The sequence below is a fragment of the Leptosomus discolor genome, unplaced genomic scaffold (genome assembly GCF_034619465.1).
Source record: "Leptosomus discolor isolate bLepDis1 unplaced genomic scaffold, bLepDis1.hap2 HAP2_SCAFFOLD_82, whole genome shotgun sequence".
Taxonomy (NCBI): Eukaryota; Metazoa; Chordata; class Aves; order Leptosomiformes; family Leptosomidae; genus Leptosomus; species Leptosomus discolor.
In genome coordinates this window covers 482,906-499,713 of record NW_028237936.1, presented here as the reverse complement: position 1 = coordinate 499,713, position 16,808 = coordinate 482,906, and positions in this window count along the sequence as shown.

Genomic DNA, 16,808 nt, shown 5'->3' with positions numbered 1-16,808 from the left:
AGTTACCTCCTCTTGTTGTCCCACAAATCCAACTCTTCTACAATCCTTTCCTCCCTGTATCTAAAGTATAAAACGAGCTTGATCTTGTTTAAAAAGCAGTGACCATCAAGACAGAACACAAAGGCTTACAGCACCGTCAAGACTCAATGGTTGAAACCGTTTCCTCAGTTGCAAGTCGTGCCATCCCCTTACCACTATGTACCTCACAGAAACAGTACTTTCCCCTTCTCTCACAGACGAAAATAAATTCTAGATTGGAAGGTAAAAAAGAACGGGGGGCGGGGGGGGTGTTTGAAGCGGGTAAGCAGAAGCCTCAGCTCTGACCACGGAGGCGAACATGAGGTTTATCACTCACGACGCTGCTCCTGGATCCCACGCTGCCACCGGGAAGGCGAACTCACCCGGGAAAGTCGAGTTTCAGATTGATTTCTGCCCGAGGGAAGGAACCGCAGGGAGATCCTGCCTACGTCAGCTCCCCAGCCACATCCCCCACGGCGCCCCACGAGCCTCCCCAGCTCGCGCGCTCCGTTTTGAGATGAAAAACAGCTAAAAAGGAGCTACAAGGCGCTGGCCCAAGGGCACCTCCTACCTGCCAGCTCTGCAGCCTCGTCAGAGGGGGGGGTCAGGCCCCAAGCCCCGGCGGTGGCCGATGACCCTGTGCCCGATCGCGGCTTTGTCTCGGAGCCGCGCGTGCCTCCCGCCCGCCGCCCCGCGAGCGCGTTCATCGCCGCAGCGGGGACCGAAGGCGGAAGCAACCGGCGGGACGCTCGCAGCCCCGGGACCGTTGTCCCGCAGGCGCCGGCACGGCGGGAGACGCGGCCCGGACGCGCCCGCCCTCCCCCGGGCAGCGGAGGGGCCGCCCCGGCCCCGCCCCCCGACCCCCCCCGCCCCGGGCCGCCCTCCCCGCGCCGCGCCGGCGCCTGCGCTCTTGCGCCGCTCGCACTTGCGGTGAGAGCCCGGGGGAAGAGGCGCTGCCGGGGCCGCCTCGCCGTCCGGCGGCGGGGCCGGCGCTGCGGCTGCCGCGACACCAGCCCCGGCCCGGGCCGAGGGAGCTGCAGCCCCGCGGCCGGGAGGCCTCTCCCGGCGGGAGCGCCGCTGCGGGGCCCCGGAGGGGAGCGAGGTAACGCGGCGTCCGCCCGCGGGGCCTCCGGTCCCGCTCTCTGCGTCCCTGCCGCCGGGCCCGCTCCCCTTCCCTGGCCGCCCCGTGCCTTCGGAGAGCCGCCTGCCGGGGACGGCCGCGGCGGGGTGGAGGTGAGAGGGTTTCATCTCGGCGCTGCCGGGGGGGGAGGCAGGGAGGGAGGGAGGGAGGGAGGGAGGGAAGTGCTTGACGGCCCTTGCCGTAACTGCAGACCGTGGGGGCTGGGAGCTGAACTGGGAAGCCGCAGCTTTCGGGACTTGTCACCTTGGCCGTGACGCCGTACTCGAGGTCACCTCGCCGGGAAGCGAGGGAGGGCAGAGCTGAATCGTTGGACTCGGAGATGCGGTTGTGTTTAACTGGAGCAAAATGACAATCAATGCCCCTGGTTGTGCTTTCTTACAGCACACAGTGGGTTTTCCTTAGGAGAACCCTCGCTGTTGAAAGCTGCGGGAACAGAGCCGATAGTTTTGAATTCAGGTGGCCTCTTAAGTGGCAAGTAAACATGTTCTATGGGAAGATAATGTTCTAGCTTTTGGCTTTGTAGGTGAGGTAAAAATTTCAGCTGTTGAGCTGCAGCAGGCACAGTTCTCTGTAGCTTCAGTAATGCCAGTGTCAGTAACCCTTGCTGCTTGTCGGTGTGGGTTTTGAGGAGAGATGGTATTTTACTTGGTATGAAGGACTCAACACTGTTTTACTGTCTGCAGTCACAATTTGATGCTCTGTTGACCATTCGCAGTGTGTTCAGAAGCGTTCTTAGCCTCACCTTCCTTCAGAGAAGTCCTCTCTGATGTCTCTGGTGTACCTACTGTTCTACGGTTTCCCAAACCTCAACCCAAATCAAAAGGCAGTACCTAGGAATCGCTCCCTTTTGGGTGGAGTTTCTAAACAGTTTTGTGTAGGTGCCTCCAGCAAAGAAGATAAAAATAGCCATTTCAGTTTCTAGGTGCTTTGCCTGAAGTTTCTGCAAAGCTTTAAGCTCGCTCACATCAATCAGTGAGGCTTTAGAATTATCTCTTGTTTTATTTTGTTTTGTGGTTTTGTTTGGATTTTTTTAAACACAACTTTTCCTGTGTCCCTTGAAACAACTCTCCTGGTAGAGGTGGAGGGGGAAGGACTGGGAAGAGTCATGGCTCAGGGGTGACGTAGCCAGGCACGCTGCTGGATGCAAACTCTAACGGACTGGGGCCCGTGGACTGCAATTAGACAGCCCAAACTGCTACAGCCCCCAAAGGTGTTCCTGGTGCTTCTGAGTGTGGCTGTGCTCGAGGCAGGAGTGTTCGGCCTTCCTGTGAACCGCCAGTTGAGCCCTGTGTTTGAGGGTGCTGTAACACTGGGTAGTATGATGACTTGGGGAACTTTTCTGCCCAGTTAGAATCCCACAACTTTGCAAAGGCAGTAACTTTTGTATTTACGTCTTTTTTTACGAGGTGCTTGGTGGACGAGGAGAAGCTGAGCCTGGAGAGCTGTGGCTGAGCAACCCCGAGGCGATACTTACGGACTGGTCCCACGTGTGGGATTGGAGAGACGGGAGCAGGTCAGTTAACAAACACCTCCATTTCGGGGGGTCATGAAACGAGCTTTTTTTGGCAATGAAAGGGGAGGGAAATGGCTAGCTTCATCTAGCTAGAGACAGGCTGATTCAAAGTGTGAAAGTCTCCTCGAAAACAAAGAACCCTGAAGTAGTGGAGAACTTGCTGTGCTTCAGAAGGTTTGTTTAAAATTTAGGCACTCACGAATAAGAACCTCTAAGCACCTGTAGCCTGTGCACGTAAATACAACGTAGGCAGAGAAGTTTCTTGGAAAAGCTTTACACCTCTACCGTGCTTTACCAGTTCAGCAGTGTCAGCAACTGGGGATTTTAAAAGCTCTGATTCTCAGATCAGAGTTCACAGTACAGGTTTCTGGGTGTGCGCTGTGTGTTTTATTCTGGCAGAAGAACAGGCCTGTATGCTGTGACCCCTGGGGTACCTTGTGGGTGTAGCTATCAGTACACCTTCAAGGTGAAGAGTGTGTGTATGTCCAGAGAACCCAGTTATTTCCAGGCCCACCCAGTTTCCTGGAGGATGGTGAGGACTGTGCAAGGAAAGAGCTGTGAACGGAAGGAGTTTGCCATCAGCTGAAGTAAAGGTCTGCGGGGTTGTTTTGTGATTAGGAAAGATAATTGGCTGCTGGTCTTCCAGTTCCTCGAGCCCCTTGCTTCTGTCAGGAAAAAGGGCAGCTGTCTGGTAGAAGACCAGTTGTGCTGGTGGGTTGCTGGGGAGGTGTTCAAACCAGGGCTCGCTTGCCAAGGGCAGCGTCAGGTGGTGAAGAGGGAGACCCCCGAGTCCGAGTTGCCGGGGCCAGGAGCAGCAGTCGGTCTCTGCCCAGACTTCTGGAATGCCGTGGGGACAGGTTTGCTCGTGCCAGGCTGGGGTCTGTTAGATACAGCCTGCGCTCAGCCACGGGGAGTGGAATTTCGGGGTGGGATTACTGTGCAGCACAGGGGGGCACAAATTCCTGTGTTTTCATCTCCCCCTTTAGCGTAAGACTTAAGTTTTTATACGGTGCTGACTCAGCAGCCTATTTCAGCAGCTTAGAATTAGGAAAGGTTGTTTCACAATTAAAGCCACTGAATTTCGTGCTGCTAGTCAGAAGCTGGAGATGTGAAGTAATTCGAATTCAGATGTTTCATGTGGCTGTAAATGATTCCTGGGTTGTCACCTGGGGGGTCAGTCTGTGGGTGCGGGGGTGGAGGCGGCACAGCAGGAGGTGTGTTCCTGCGGGGCGGGTGGCGAAGGGGTGAGCGTGCGAGGGGAGACCTCTGGGCGTAGTCACAAGGGAGACTTGTGCAGGACGTGCAAAGTGGGGGGTTTATGGTGGTCCTACGCTAGCGTGGTACAAACTGCCTACAACGGCGGGCACTGGTGCTGTGCTGCAGAAGGGAACGTCCTAACCCCTGGCCCGTGTTGCCCCCGAGACTTCCTCATGTCACATCCCACTTCTTCGTTGCCCCTTCTCCATGGGCTCAGGGTTACAGTCTTCCCATGTCTTAAGTGTGTTTCTGACAATCAGAACAAATTTCTAACGAGTTTAGTATTTAGGAAAATGAATGTAATACTTATTGTAGTTTACTCATGCATTAATTACCGAGTTGGAAAAAAAGCCGTGTTCTTTGAGGTGTGAGCCATGTTCAGCGTCCTTGTTGTGATCCATTTTATACTCACGTTGTGTAATGCTGACCTTGGGGATGAAGGTATTTCTGCGTGTTTTATTGACTTACATCTTGAAAGTGAGGTGTTGATATGTACGTTAGATGTTAGGCAGGACAAAAACATAATAGAAAAGCACAGTAATGGTATCTTTCCCTCTCACCCAGTTATTATGGTAGAGCAAGTTTTTTTTGTTGGGGTTTTTGTTGTTGGTGGGTTGGGTTTTTTTGTATTTAGAATGGTCTGTCTGTTCCCTGTTTAGACACAGAGGCATGTGAGATGTTAAAGCTGTTGTGACCTGATGCATCTACAGCTCCAAATTAAGTGGATGAGTGGGTTAATTGATACAATATTGAAACAGAGGAACCTATTTTATTGTAGTTCTGATTTTGCATACATACGAGATATGATGTAATAATATTTATGCAATGCATGAGTAAATATTCATTATTAAAAACTGTAGAGCCTGAGGTTGTCTGGCAGTTTCTTACATTGAGGTAAAATTAAGCTGGTTTTATAAATACTTGGTATCAACTATTTTGACTTTTAGGCTGTTTGAATTAGCTTTGTAGTACTGAGGCTTAATCATCTCTACTGTTAGGTGTAAATAGCAGCAGGAAAACCAACCCAGTTCTGCTGCGAGTATTATCTGTTCCTCTGTTTCCTACCACAGAAGTGGGTTTTTTACCCTCAGATTAATGTTCAGGTTGGAAGGGACCTCTAGAGATCATTTAGTTAGTCCAAGCGCCCTGCTCCCATCAGGGTCACCTAGACCAGCTCCAGGGATGGAAACGCCACAGCCTGTCTGGGTAAGTTCCAGTGTTTGACCACCCTCACAGAAAAACAAAACAAACAGCAAGGGAGGGGGGGGAAACCATGAAAGAAAGAAACCAAACCCACCCAAAACTTCCTTTTTAAGTTTCTTGTGTTTCCAGTTGTGCCTGTTGCCTCTTGTCCGTTCACTGGGCACCACTTGGGTGAGTCAGACCCACTCTTTTTTACTGCTTCCCATCAGGTTTTTATACGCATCAATAAGATTCTTTCCCGCCACCCCCAGTCTTTCTTGAGGCTACAAAATCCTGGCTCACACAGCCTTCCCTTGTATGTCCGATGCTCCAAGCCCTTCATCGGGCTCCAGTATGTCCGTGTTTGCCTTGTACTGGGGAGCCTAGTCCTGGGCCCAGCACTCCAGATGTGTCTCACCAGTGCTGAGCAGAGGGAAAGGGTCACGTCCCCCGACCTGCTGGTGCTCTTCCTAATGCAGCCCGGGACACTGTTGGCCGCCTTTGTGGCCGAGGCGCGTTGCTGGCTGCTTCACCCAGGACCCCGGGTCCTGTTCTGCAGAGCTGCTTTCCAGACAGTCTGCCTCCAGCCCGCAGTGAGGGACGGGGTTATTCCTCCCCGCGTGAGGACTTTGCATTTCCCCTTGTAGGGCTTCAGGAGATTCCTCTCTGCCCGTTTCTCCGGCCTGCCGAGGTCCTGCTGAATGTCAGCACAACCCTCTGGTGTGTAAGGCACTCCTCCAAATGTTATCATCTGCAGACCTGCTGAGGGTACACCTGTTCGCTGTCCAGGCCGTTAATGAAGGTGTTCAGCAATACTGGCCTCAGTGTTGACCTCTGGAGCACCACTAGTGACTGGCCTCTGTGTTGCATTACCACAAGGCTGCTTCTCCTCACTTCAGTTTCATTTCTCTCTCCGCTGCATAACAGCCAAATCTGGTTTAGAGCTCTCCAGGGTGTGTTTTGTTGTTACCTCTTCCTTTTTCTAACATGCCGTCCTCTGGGGTGAACGTGTATGCGCTGCATTTCATTTCTGATTACAGCAAGGCTTGTTTTGTAGCTTTTAGAAAACTTTTATGTAGATATCTTGGGTATGCTATGACTAAAGTAATAGTGACAAATCCTGAGTCTGTATTTTCTGATTTTTGATGGTATGTATTACCTGAACAGAAAACACAGGAATGATCTAAAATAACTGAATATAAGTCGTCATTTGACTAAGAAGGTGTTCTGTACCAGAAATACAGTTTTAAATTGTCCCATGTTTTCTTTACTTCAGAAGAGTGGCATATGTTGTGCCTAAAGTAATTTAACTTGCCATGGTAATTCAGGTCATTCTTTATTATGTTCTTTTTTAATGGATGCTTCTTAAGGAATTTGTGCATTCACATGTATGTTTGTGAACCTGCAATGCCCATGCAGAGATGGATTTAGTACCTTTACAGTCTAGATTTCTGTTTTGAGTCTGATGCCTGAAACACCCCCAAAACCCACCAACAAAACCACCCACCATAGGATAGGTGGGAAGAACAGACTAAAGCTCTGCTAAGCATTTAGAGGTTGTGCCAGCATGTCAGGTTTTGGTGAGCTTGTGTTCTTATGCCAGCAGTTGGAAACCTAATCAAGGAAATACATAGTCATTTTTAACCACGGCTATATTAAAGATGAAAGACTTAAGAACAGAAACCAGTTGTTTTAGACAGTGTAATGGTGGATAGTCCTCACTCCGAAAGAATTCTGTTCTCTATAAAAGGAGGAGTTAAAAGGTGTAGGAAGAGTGATATGTTACGAAAACAGATGGCATGGCAATATTGTTAGTCGTCATTTTGAAGTGGGGTTCTGTAGGAGGGATTGCCCGAGTGGACAAACAGGAGGAGGGGAGGATGTGTTGAAAGGAAGGCTGGGAGCGGAAAGGGAGATGCAGAGCATGTGAGGTGAGGTGGGGGGGAGGGTGGGGGTGGCTGGAGGAAGAGAGTGCTGAGAGCCAGGGCTGCAGAAAATGCTGACGTGGGAGTTGCAACAACAGGGACCAGTGATCCAAGGTGCTCCCTTTTGGTTTCGCTTGCTTTGGTTCACGGGGCTGACTCATCCCCTGGAATTTCTTATCTCCAGACTTGTGGCTGGAAGTAGATGAAGTGTTAGGTGAGGTTGATTGCTCTGTGCAGTGGGAGAGAAGGAGAACAAAGTCCCCCTGGCTGAGAAGTGTCCAAGAGTTGTTGAACATAGTGGAGAACTACAGTGTTCTCGTGAGCACTGTGCAGTTTGTGAGCACGTTTTGTGTTGCCTGCTTTCGTGAAAATTTGGGTGGTTATATTTAGGTTAAGGGATGTGAAAATGTGAATAAAATTAATTCCAGATATCTAGTGTTCATCTTCCCCGTGTATCAGCAGAAATAAACTAAAACCAGCCAGACTTCAAGCCTGACTGCAGGGTGATGCGTGCACAAGAAAATACTTTTGCTGGCAGAGAAAGCTTGGTGGAGCTGCCTAATCTAGGTGCCTATGTGGCAGATTTAAAAAACAGAACAAAACACAAACACAGTGAGAAACAGGTCACTTCTTCAACTGATCATCTCTTCTTTAGGCTCAGGAGGCTTTCTGTAGCCTGTTTGTTTGTCATGTTCTTCAGTTGCTTCCATAAATACCTTACTTGTTTTGTGGGAGCTTGAGTTGTTGAAAGAAAACCTTAGCAACATCTGATTCTTTCCAAGATAGTCTTCGGCTTTTTCAGAATGTCATTCTCTTGTGGAAACCACTAGCAATGCGATATTTTAATTTTATTAATAATCTGGTTTCTGTCAATAGTCATCTGTCTCGTAGTAAACTATTTAATTTCACTGAATGTTTGAATTCTGTAGTTTCTAAAGATTGAGCGGTTCCATTTTTTTACTTGTAGTACCCTCATGACCAGGGACTTGGTATTTTGATAGCAGAACATTGACGGCGAGAGGCCGAAGCTTATACATTTGACAATAAAATTGTGGAGATAAAATGGTGATGGAAAAGTAACAGTAGATCAGAGTGGCGTTGGCCAAAGACCCTTTAGTAAGAAGTTGGTTTAGGAGAAACCTTGGCGACTAAGATTGCAGCGTAATGCTTTTATTTATCTGAAGATAGATAATTTGGTGTAGAAGGGTCAGGAGAAGCACAAGTAATGCTTCAAACTGAGTAGTACAAAACTTTAGCCGTTTTTACAGCTGCTTTGCAGCAGCCATCAGTTGAAACTGGAAGCTTGGTCATGCAGTTGAATCTGCACCTGCCTCGACGGTGGATGGCTGAGTTTTCAAATCCAGTAGCTTGCATTATTTTTCTTTTATGTTTCGTTAATAATCCTAGATGTTTCGTGGTGTGCAATAGTGAACAGGAGTTTCCTAGTGCAAGGGTTTGATGCAGCAGCCGTCACACGGCGTAAATGTTGCTTTCTGAAGCCGTCTGATTTCATTGGGCTTGTTTGGACAAAGGCACGGTGTGGCTATTTGTGAGTGCCTTTAGACTAGAAAGTCACTTAGAATTGTGGGGCAGGGGGAAGCAGAGGGGAAAGCCTGATGCGATTTATTTGCTGAGCTGAGGAGGGCTGGGGGGTGTTTTGGTTCGGGTTTTTTCTTCTGGAGGTCGACTCAGTCTGTTGTCCTCAAATGACTGAGTTCTTTGTTAGCACTAATGGAGGTTTGAGCTGTTCTGGAGCTGAAAGTAGTTTACTGTTTCAGAGTATTTTGTGAGCTGCCTGTGGATGCTGCAATGAGTAACTAAAGAAGGGCAGGGGATTTTCTACCAGTTGTGTGTCCTGAAATACTGCACGCACTGAAGCTCTGCAGAAGAATTCTGCTGTTTCAGCTCGTCAAACCAGGGTACTGCTAGCACTAGAGGTAGTGTATTCATGTGAGGATTATGTTCTGGAGTTGTCTGTGTTAACAGAGACCTTGATCCCTGGCTATTGACCAGTAGCAGCCACAATAACAGGATGAATGTGTCCAAAATGTCACATTTAAATATTTTTGTTAGCTTGCCGTTGTTGTGGGAAATCATGTATTAGATCTATCTTTTTGTTTTAAGACAGTTTCTTAATAGTTGAGACATGATTAAAATTTCAAGGGGCAATCCTTCCATTGGGTGCAAGGAAGTTTGTCAGGAGATGATCTGCCTGGTCTGGCTCCATAACATCGAGAACGTGGTTTTTCAAAAGTATAGAATGATCACAATTCCTATAAAGTCAGTGTATGTCTGGCTGCCTCCAGGAGTTCCACCCTTAATCCTTTTTTCCTAGAAATACGCTACAAATGTTTTTAGTTAGAAACAATAATTGGAGCCCTGCATTTTTCTAATGCATAATTGTCAAGGAGAGTTACTTATTTGTAGGAGAGAAGCAGCAGAACCCACGGTCTCATTTGTGAGTCGTGTATGGGCTTAAGTTTTTAGTTCTTCAGGATGGTAACTTTGAAGTGATTGCTGTTGTTCATGCAGTCATAACTTCAGGGTTTTGTCTCCCCCACAACTCCCCAGTTCATGTCCTGAACAGAGTTTTGTACCTCAAGACCTGAAAACCTCCTAATAGCAAGAGTAATCAAAAGGCTTGCCGTGTCAAACCACTGCCCTTTTAAGCAATATCTCTGTTGTTGGGTGCTTTTACTGGAGTTATTTGAAATTGGATTAAACTCTCGCCAGAGGATGATTCCTTCACGTTGGCCTTTCCAGACTGTGTTCAGATTGAAAGCTGAGAATTGTGTGCAGAACCTTTGCAAAGGCTCTTGATTTTTTTCTTGCTTTTAATTCTACTCCTGCAAAGAAATTGTTTTCAGTGTTTATCGCACATACAGACTGCCTGACTGCATTTGTGTCTGAGTGCCACGTATGCAGTTAGCAAATGATTTTAAAAAATTTAAAATATTTGAGCAATTCTTAATTTGGTATTTTAGATGTGGAATATAGAGCGAGGGATTGGATGACCTGTATAGGGTCACGAGGGGTTTGAAGGGGAGTTCGTCCTCCTTTTCTTGCCTTTAGGTGCCTTAATCACAAGACCATCATTTAAGATAACAGTGTGCAGCAGTGCTTCTAAGAAACCCTCACCAGATCTGTGCCTTTGTGCTGTAACGCTGTGTGCAGATTTGTACAGCTAAACTGATGGGCAATAGACTGGAAACAGGCGCTGTAGAATTGCATTGAAAAGTCATCAAACCAAAGGTGTTATTAAAAGGTTGTATTTTGAGGGGAGCCAAAGATGTCCGTGTTCATCAATTTCAGCTTGATTTCATTAAAGTTTATGCTTTTTTCATCATGTGTTAAGAACAACTTTGAGTATTCTGTACTGGTAAATGATTTCCAAGACTCACAGCATAGCATTTTGGCTTTTGAAGACTAAAGTTTTGACTGTGCTGTGTCTTGTAATGGTTTTGAACCGTATTCAGATACAAGTCTGCATATGTGCTGGTGCACTTCCACTTTCTGCAAGAACTGTTGGAAGGAGAGTCCCTGACACAGCTTAGCTCACACAGTTCCTTTCTTTTTTTTTAAAAAAAAAAAAAAAAAAAAAAGGCCAAACAAAGCCAAGCCAAACCCTGGACAGGGAAACTTGGCAGACAGTCATATTGGAAAATAATAAACAGGCCTCTGCCAGGAGTGTTTGAAGTTGTTACGTTTGTCTGGTCGGGACTCGTAGCTGCTTAGAAATCTCTGAATAGCAACAGAGGAGGCAGAGGAACAATTTTTCTACAGGCACAGGGTTGAAATGATTCTTATTTGGAAGTCTGCCTTTGTCATCAAAGAGCTAGAAATAGCGGGTTTTTCTCTTAAAGGTGGTGTTTTGGTTTTTTTTTTTCCTGAAGAAATGAATATGAAGTTTGCTGGAGCATTCATTTTAGAACAGGACAGTGCAGAAACACCCCGGTGACACTGATGAATGAGTTTCTGACCAAAGCCACGACAAAATAAATAGCCTGACCTGTGGTTTTAGATCTCAAGGTCTTCTGGTGGTTTCGATGGCAATTCTTTTCTGCTTTTCCTAGAAATAAAGGAATTCTTTGTCTCTTAAAGGGCTAGAGCCCCAGGGATTTGAATGGCCAGCTTCTCTGTAGAGTTGCACAAGCCTTAGTCTTACTTTCCGTCAATAGGAGGTTTTCAGGTGGTTGTCCCAGCCCCAGCCATCGCTATTAATACTATGCTGTGGCGGTCACCTGTGTGAGAAGTTCCTGTTGGTTTGTGCTTTGCTCTCAATGCACTTTGTGTTTATTTTACTTTTGATATACTCAAGTTAATTGGCCAGGACTTGCAATAATCAGTCAAGTGTTGGCCTTAACTATGCAAAATACTTTTAAAGCACAGATTTTTATTCCTGGTTACAGTCTGTTTATTTCAGTTGTCCCAAGTGTTGGAATGACCACTGGAAGAGTAAGTGTTGACTGAAGAGCAGTCTGATGGTTAGGGTGTGAGAGTTCAGATTTTGGTTTTTCCATCAATTTCTACTGAGGCTTTGGAAAATGCTTCTAATATCGATAAAAATGTCAAATGAAGTAAAGTCCTAATTTATAATTTGGCACAGTGCTGCACTGGTAATCTGATCTGAATGATTTGAATCTACTTTATAGCATTTTCCCTTCTTGGTCTAATTACAAATGAAAAATAGATCCTTTTCTTCATCGTCCTGAACTTTGCTCTCAATACTTCCAGGTTCTTTTGTTCTGGATGCCTGAACAAGTTTGTGTGTGTCAGTTCTTTCTTAAACTCGTTGTTAGTAACCTCATCGTTATTGTTCAAAGGATTGAATGAAACCTTTCTCTCAAAAGGACCAGGAGCCAGGACAGCAAAATAATAAAATTGGCTAGAACAAAAGTGATGCCATTAGTACTGGAAATAAAATGCAAATACTTCCAAATCTGAAACACGAGAACGGGAATAGTTGTGTTCTGTGGTACTGGTGTTCACAGAGAGTTTTCTAGTCTCAAACTAGAGCCTCTAGTTAAGTAGTACTCTGACTGCTTTACAAAACTGGGTGCGTCCTGACAGTCTTTTTATTTTGAGTGAGAGACAGTTGCAACTTTATAGTTCAACAGCCCCAAAACATTTTACTAGTTAGTGATCTTTGTGGACTGTGAGTTCACTGCAGCGATAACTCTCCAACCGACCTTGGGGACAAAAAACTTGGAGGTATGAGTTGTCATTGTACTTCTGAACTTGTACAACTTCTTGATCTGTCTCCTGACACTGGATGATTAGCATGAAGTTGTTGCACGGCTTCAGAAAGACAGCCTGTCTTTTCAGTTCTTGGAAATGTCAGTGATAGTTTCTGAGGAAGACTTAAGTGCTCTTTTGAGGTGTGTCTTCACTAAGCAATGAGCAGTAGGGCTGTTGCAAAGTGTATCACACCGTTGACGTTAACACCCTGCGTGCTTTCGGATCTGGTCGCGTCCAGTGACTTTAGGAAAAGTCATAGCTTGGCGTTCAAGTGCATTCCTTACTCAAGCTTGTCATGACGGGGCACGTAAGCTGACATAATGTGCCGGTAAAAGCTCTTAGAGCATCTCACTACAAAAAGTAGAATATACCACTAGAGGCACATGGCTGAACAAAACCAGTATGGAAGGTGCAGAATCACTGAATGGTGTTTTACAAGGTTCACCTGGGTCTTCAGATTTGGTTGTTAATCTTTGGAGTTCTCCATAGGGTAACCAGCTGCAAGGGTATCTAAACACACGGGTATAAAGCAAAGTCTGTTTTGAAAGAGATCGAGACAATCACTTCTCTGACAATGAACAGGAAAATATATTCAGTAGCTTCTAGTCCTCTCTTTTTTTCTTTTAGGGCTAGCTTCTACTATGCCAGTAGCTGTAGCATGGGAAAACAATGGTTTGGGCAGATTACCATGTGTGTATTCTGCCATCAGCGGAAAAAAAAAGACCTAATTAATGCTTATTTCTGTAAGCCCTTGGGTAAAAAGCAATAAAACCACTACAGAAAACCAACTAGTAGGGAATAAACTGGCTTCAAATGTTTACTTTGTAATAGCTTCATCAAAAGTTATATTCATATGCATAAAATGCATAAAACTCCCTCTCATGGCTAATCTATAGTGTTATCCCCAAGTTTTACCTGTTACTGTGATAAGGAGACTTTGTCCTGTTCACTTACAAAGTGTACAGTGTCCTGGGAGTTAAACGGATTGTATTTTGTTTAGTTTTATCCCCTCTCCATTGCACCTTCCTTTGGCAACTATTTAGTCCAAAAAGTCTCCAGTGTGCTTTATGGGTTTTGGTTTTTTCCAGATCTGTACTACCCCGGCTTTTGTACAGAAACCCTTAGTCCCCATGGACCTTTGAGTAACACAGTGAGATGTCTGTGTTTTGTTTGGATGTTGTTATTTCAGGTGTCAGGTTGTACTGAGGAGCTTAATGAAGTCCTCTGGGTATCTTAAATGTGGGAAGTCCTCTGTTCTTTATTAAAGCTCTGTTATTAAATATGGAGCCTTTAAACAGATAACAGATAAAAAGCGAGGACTTACTTTGATCCGACTAAATGATGATGATGGTGGTTATTATTTTTTTTCTCAGTGCATTGGAAATGCAAGTTCTCTTCCATTCTTTAAGCAGTCCTGTTGCTTTTGATGATCCATTCCACTCAAAGGCTTAATACAGTAAGATTTGAAATATTTGTAGTGAACTTGTGTAGCTATTTGATTCCTTTTTCTGAACATGGTGATCAGTAGCCATAAATTTTCACAACCTGAATCAATGAAGTTCTGTTGGTGGAACTTTGTGTGCAGATTTGTGTAATATATGCTGTTCCTTGCCATCTTCAATTTAAGCAGGATTTTGTGTAAAGCCAAACTTCTTAGAATAATAGCAGCAATCCCAGGGGACATAAAAGAAAGTATCTTGGGAACAGAGGTAGACCTGTGTTTTTGATTTTGTTTTCAAATGAGAACCAGTTCTGTAGTTGTAGTTGCCAGGAAACATTCAACACCAAAACCAAGTCAATCCAGTAACACACTGTCTGCTTGAGCTGTCAGAGAGCTTAAAACAATAGCTCTGAGGTATGAACTGACCCATTCTTAAAACTGTGCCAGTAGTGATCGTAGAATCATGGAATCATTAGGCTGGAGTAGACCTTGAAGATGATCAAGTCCAACTGTCGATCTAACACCACCATGCCCACTAAACCATGTCTAGAAGCACTACATCAACACGTTTTTTGAACACCTCCAAGGCTGGTGACTCCACCACTTCCCTGGGCAGCCTGTCCCAATGCTGGATAACCCTTTCGGTAAAGAAATTTATCCTGATGTCCAATCTAAACCTCCCCTGGCACAACACAGAAGAATCATTTTGGTTGGAAAAGACCTTTAAGATCATTAGGTCCAACCATTATCCTAACACTACCAAGCCGACCACACCTCCAGGGATGGTGACTCCACCACCTCCCTGGGCAGCCTGTTCCAATGTCTGACCACTCTTTCAGTAAAGAAAATTTTCCTCATGTCCAACCTAAACCTCCCCTGGCACAACTTGAGGACATTTCCTCTTGTCCTATGGCTTGTCACTTGGGACAAGAGACCGACCCCACCTCACTCCAGCCTCCTTTCAGGCAGTTGCAGAGAGCAGTAAGGTCTCCCCTCAGCCTCCTCTTCTCCAGACTAAACCACCCCAGCTCCCTCAGCTGCTCCCCATCAGACCTGCTCTCCAGAGCCCTCACCAGCTTCGCTGCCCTTCTCTGGACACGCTCCAGCACCTCCGTGTCTGTCTTGTCCTGAGGGGCCCAAAACCGCACCCAGCATTCGAGGGGCGGCCTCACCAGTGCCCAGTACAGGGGCACGATCACCTCCCTCTCCTGCTGGCCACCCCATGGCTGACACAGGCCAGGATGCTGTTGGCCGCCTTGCCCACCTGGGCACACTGCCGGCTCACGTTCAGCTGCCTGTTGACCAGCACCCCCAGGTCCCTCTCTGCCGGGCAGCTTCCCAGCCACTCCTCCCCAGCCTGTAGCGCTGCTGGGGGTTGTTGTGGCCGAAGTGCAGGACCCAGCACTTGACCTTGTTGCAATTCATGGAACTGGCCTTGGCCCAGCGATCCAGCCTGTCCAGATCCCTCTGTAGAGCTTCCCTGCCCTCGAGCAGATCGACACTCCCACCCAATATGGTGTCATCTGCAAGCTCCCTGCGGGAGCACTCGATCCCCTCATCCAGCTCATCCATCAAGATGTGACACCAGAGCGGTCCCAGTGCTGAGCCCTGGGGGACACCCCTTGTGACCGGCCGCCAGCTGGATTGAACTCCCTTCACCACCACTCTCTGTGCTTGGCCATCCAGCCAGTTTTTAGCCCAGCTTGGAGTGATGATCGGAAATGTCCGAGTACTTTACTGTGTCACTGTTCATTGAGATAGAAAGTAGGACCATATCTATATACATCTTGCATTCTGAAAAATGTAGAGCCCTGACAGGCTGATAGAGTCAATAAAATGAGTAAAAGAACAGGTGTAGGTGGATATTAAACTAAACAGCTGCAAAGTCTTAGATTTGGAATTGTTTTTTCTGAAGTAAGTATTGTAAAACTTTAGACTTACTGCTATAATTATTGTCAATTCAGGATGCTTCAGTTGCAGGGCGTACACATGTTAATTGGTGATGTTTAATAGTATTTATTGCCTTGAAGAAAAACTACCTTCACTTACCTTTTCTTTTGCTTCTTTGTTGTTGGGCTTAAGGTTAACTGTGATTGGATGGCTTGAACACTTGTCAGAATACCTTTGTGTAGAAACTGGAGTCAAATAAAAAAATCCAAAGCCAACTGAAAGACTAGACGAGGTCATAGGCTTTGAGCAGGGAGGTTGGACTAGATGGTCTCCAGAAGCTCCTTCCAACCTCGACTGTTCTGTCAATCTGTTCTGTGACAGAAGAATTGCATTTAATAAACCTGAATTAAAATAGGTTTGTCCAACTAGTTTGTATTTCAGATTTTGTTCCTTGTTTTGTTGAAATTTTTTAACTCGTTCTGTTGTCTTCAATGACAAGAAGGAATACCTGAGTCATTTCCACGTAGTAGAAATTAATGGAATCAAAACTAAACCCAAGTTTTCAGCTCTTCCTCAGTGTTGAATGAATATCATTGATCTGTTTGACAAAACCAAAATGAAGTTACTTGTTCTGCACCTGCTTGGGAGAGATGGTCTCTGTCACAAGCTGGATTTAGAAAAACTCTGTAATTCTAGGCTGCTTGCTTTTCCATTTCCATGGTTTGATTTTCTTTACGAAGGTTTGTGTTAGACATGGTTTCCTTAACATTTAAAAGCATTTAATTGGAATGATGTTAATGGCTTACAGCAAACATAAACCTCAGTGTAAATTGTTACACGTTCAAATTGGATCATTAAGAGGTTTACTTTAAAAGGAAAGGGTTTGTTTGCAAGTTGCTGAAGTGGAAACAGTTTAGGTTTATGGCTGTCTCCTAATATGACCCTATCAAAAAGTTTTACTCGTTTTGTGGTGTTCAGTTGCTGAGGGTTTTTTGGTATCCGTTTTCCAAGAGGGAAATGGTGACAGTTAAGTGTTGGGATAAAGGACCGGGATTTTACCTGGGTGAAATTCAGGGATAAATTCAGTACAGCTGACAGAGCTGCACTCGGGTTGCTCCTGCTGATGGACTGCAGCTGCTGCCCTCAGGCATTACAGCCTGCTAAGAACTGTCTGAGTCTGAGGAGAGACATACTATTAAGTCA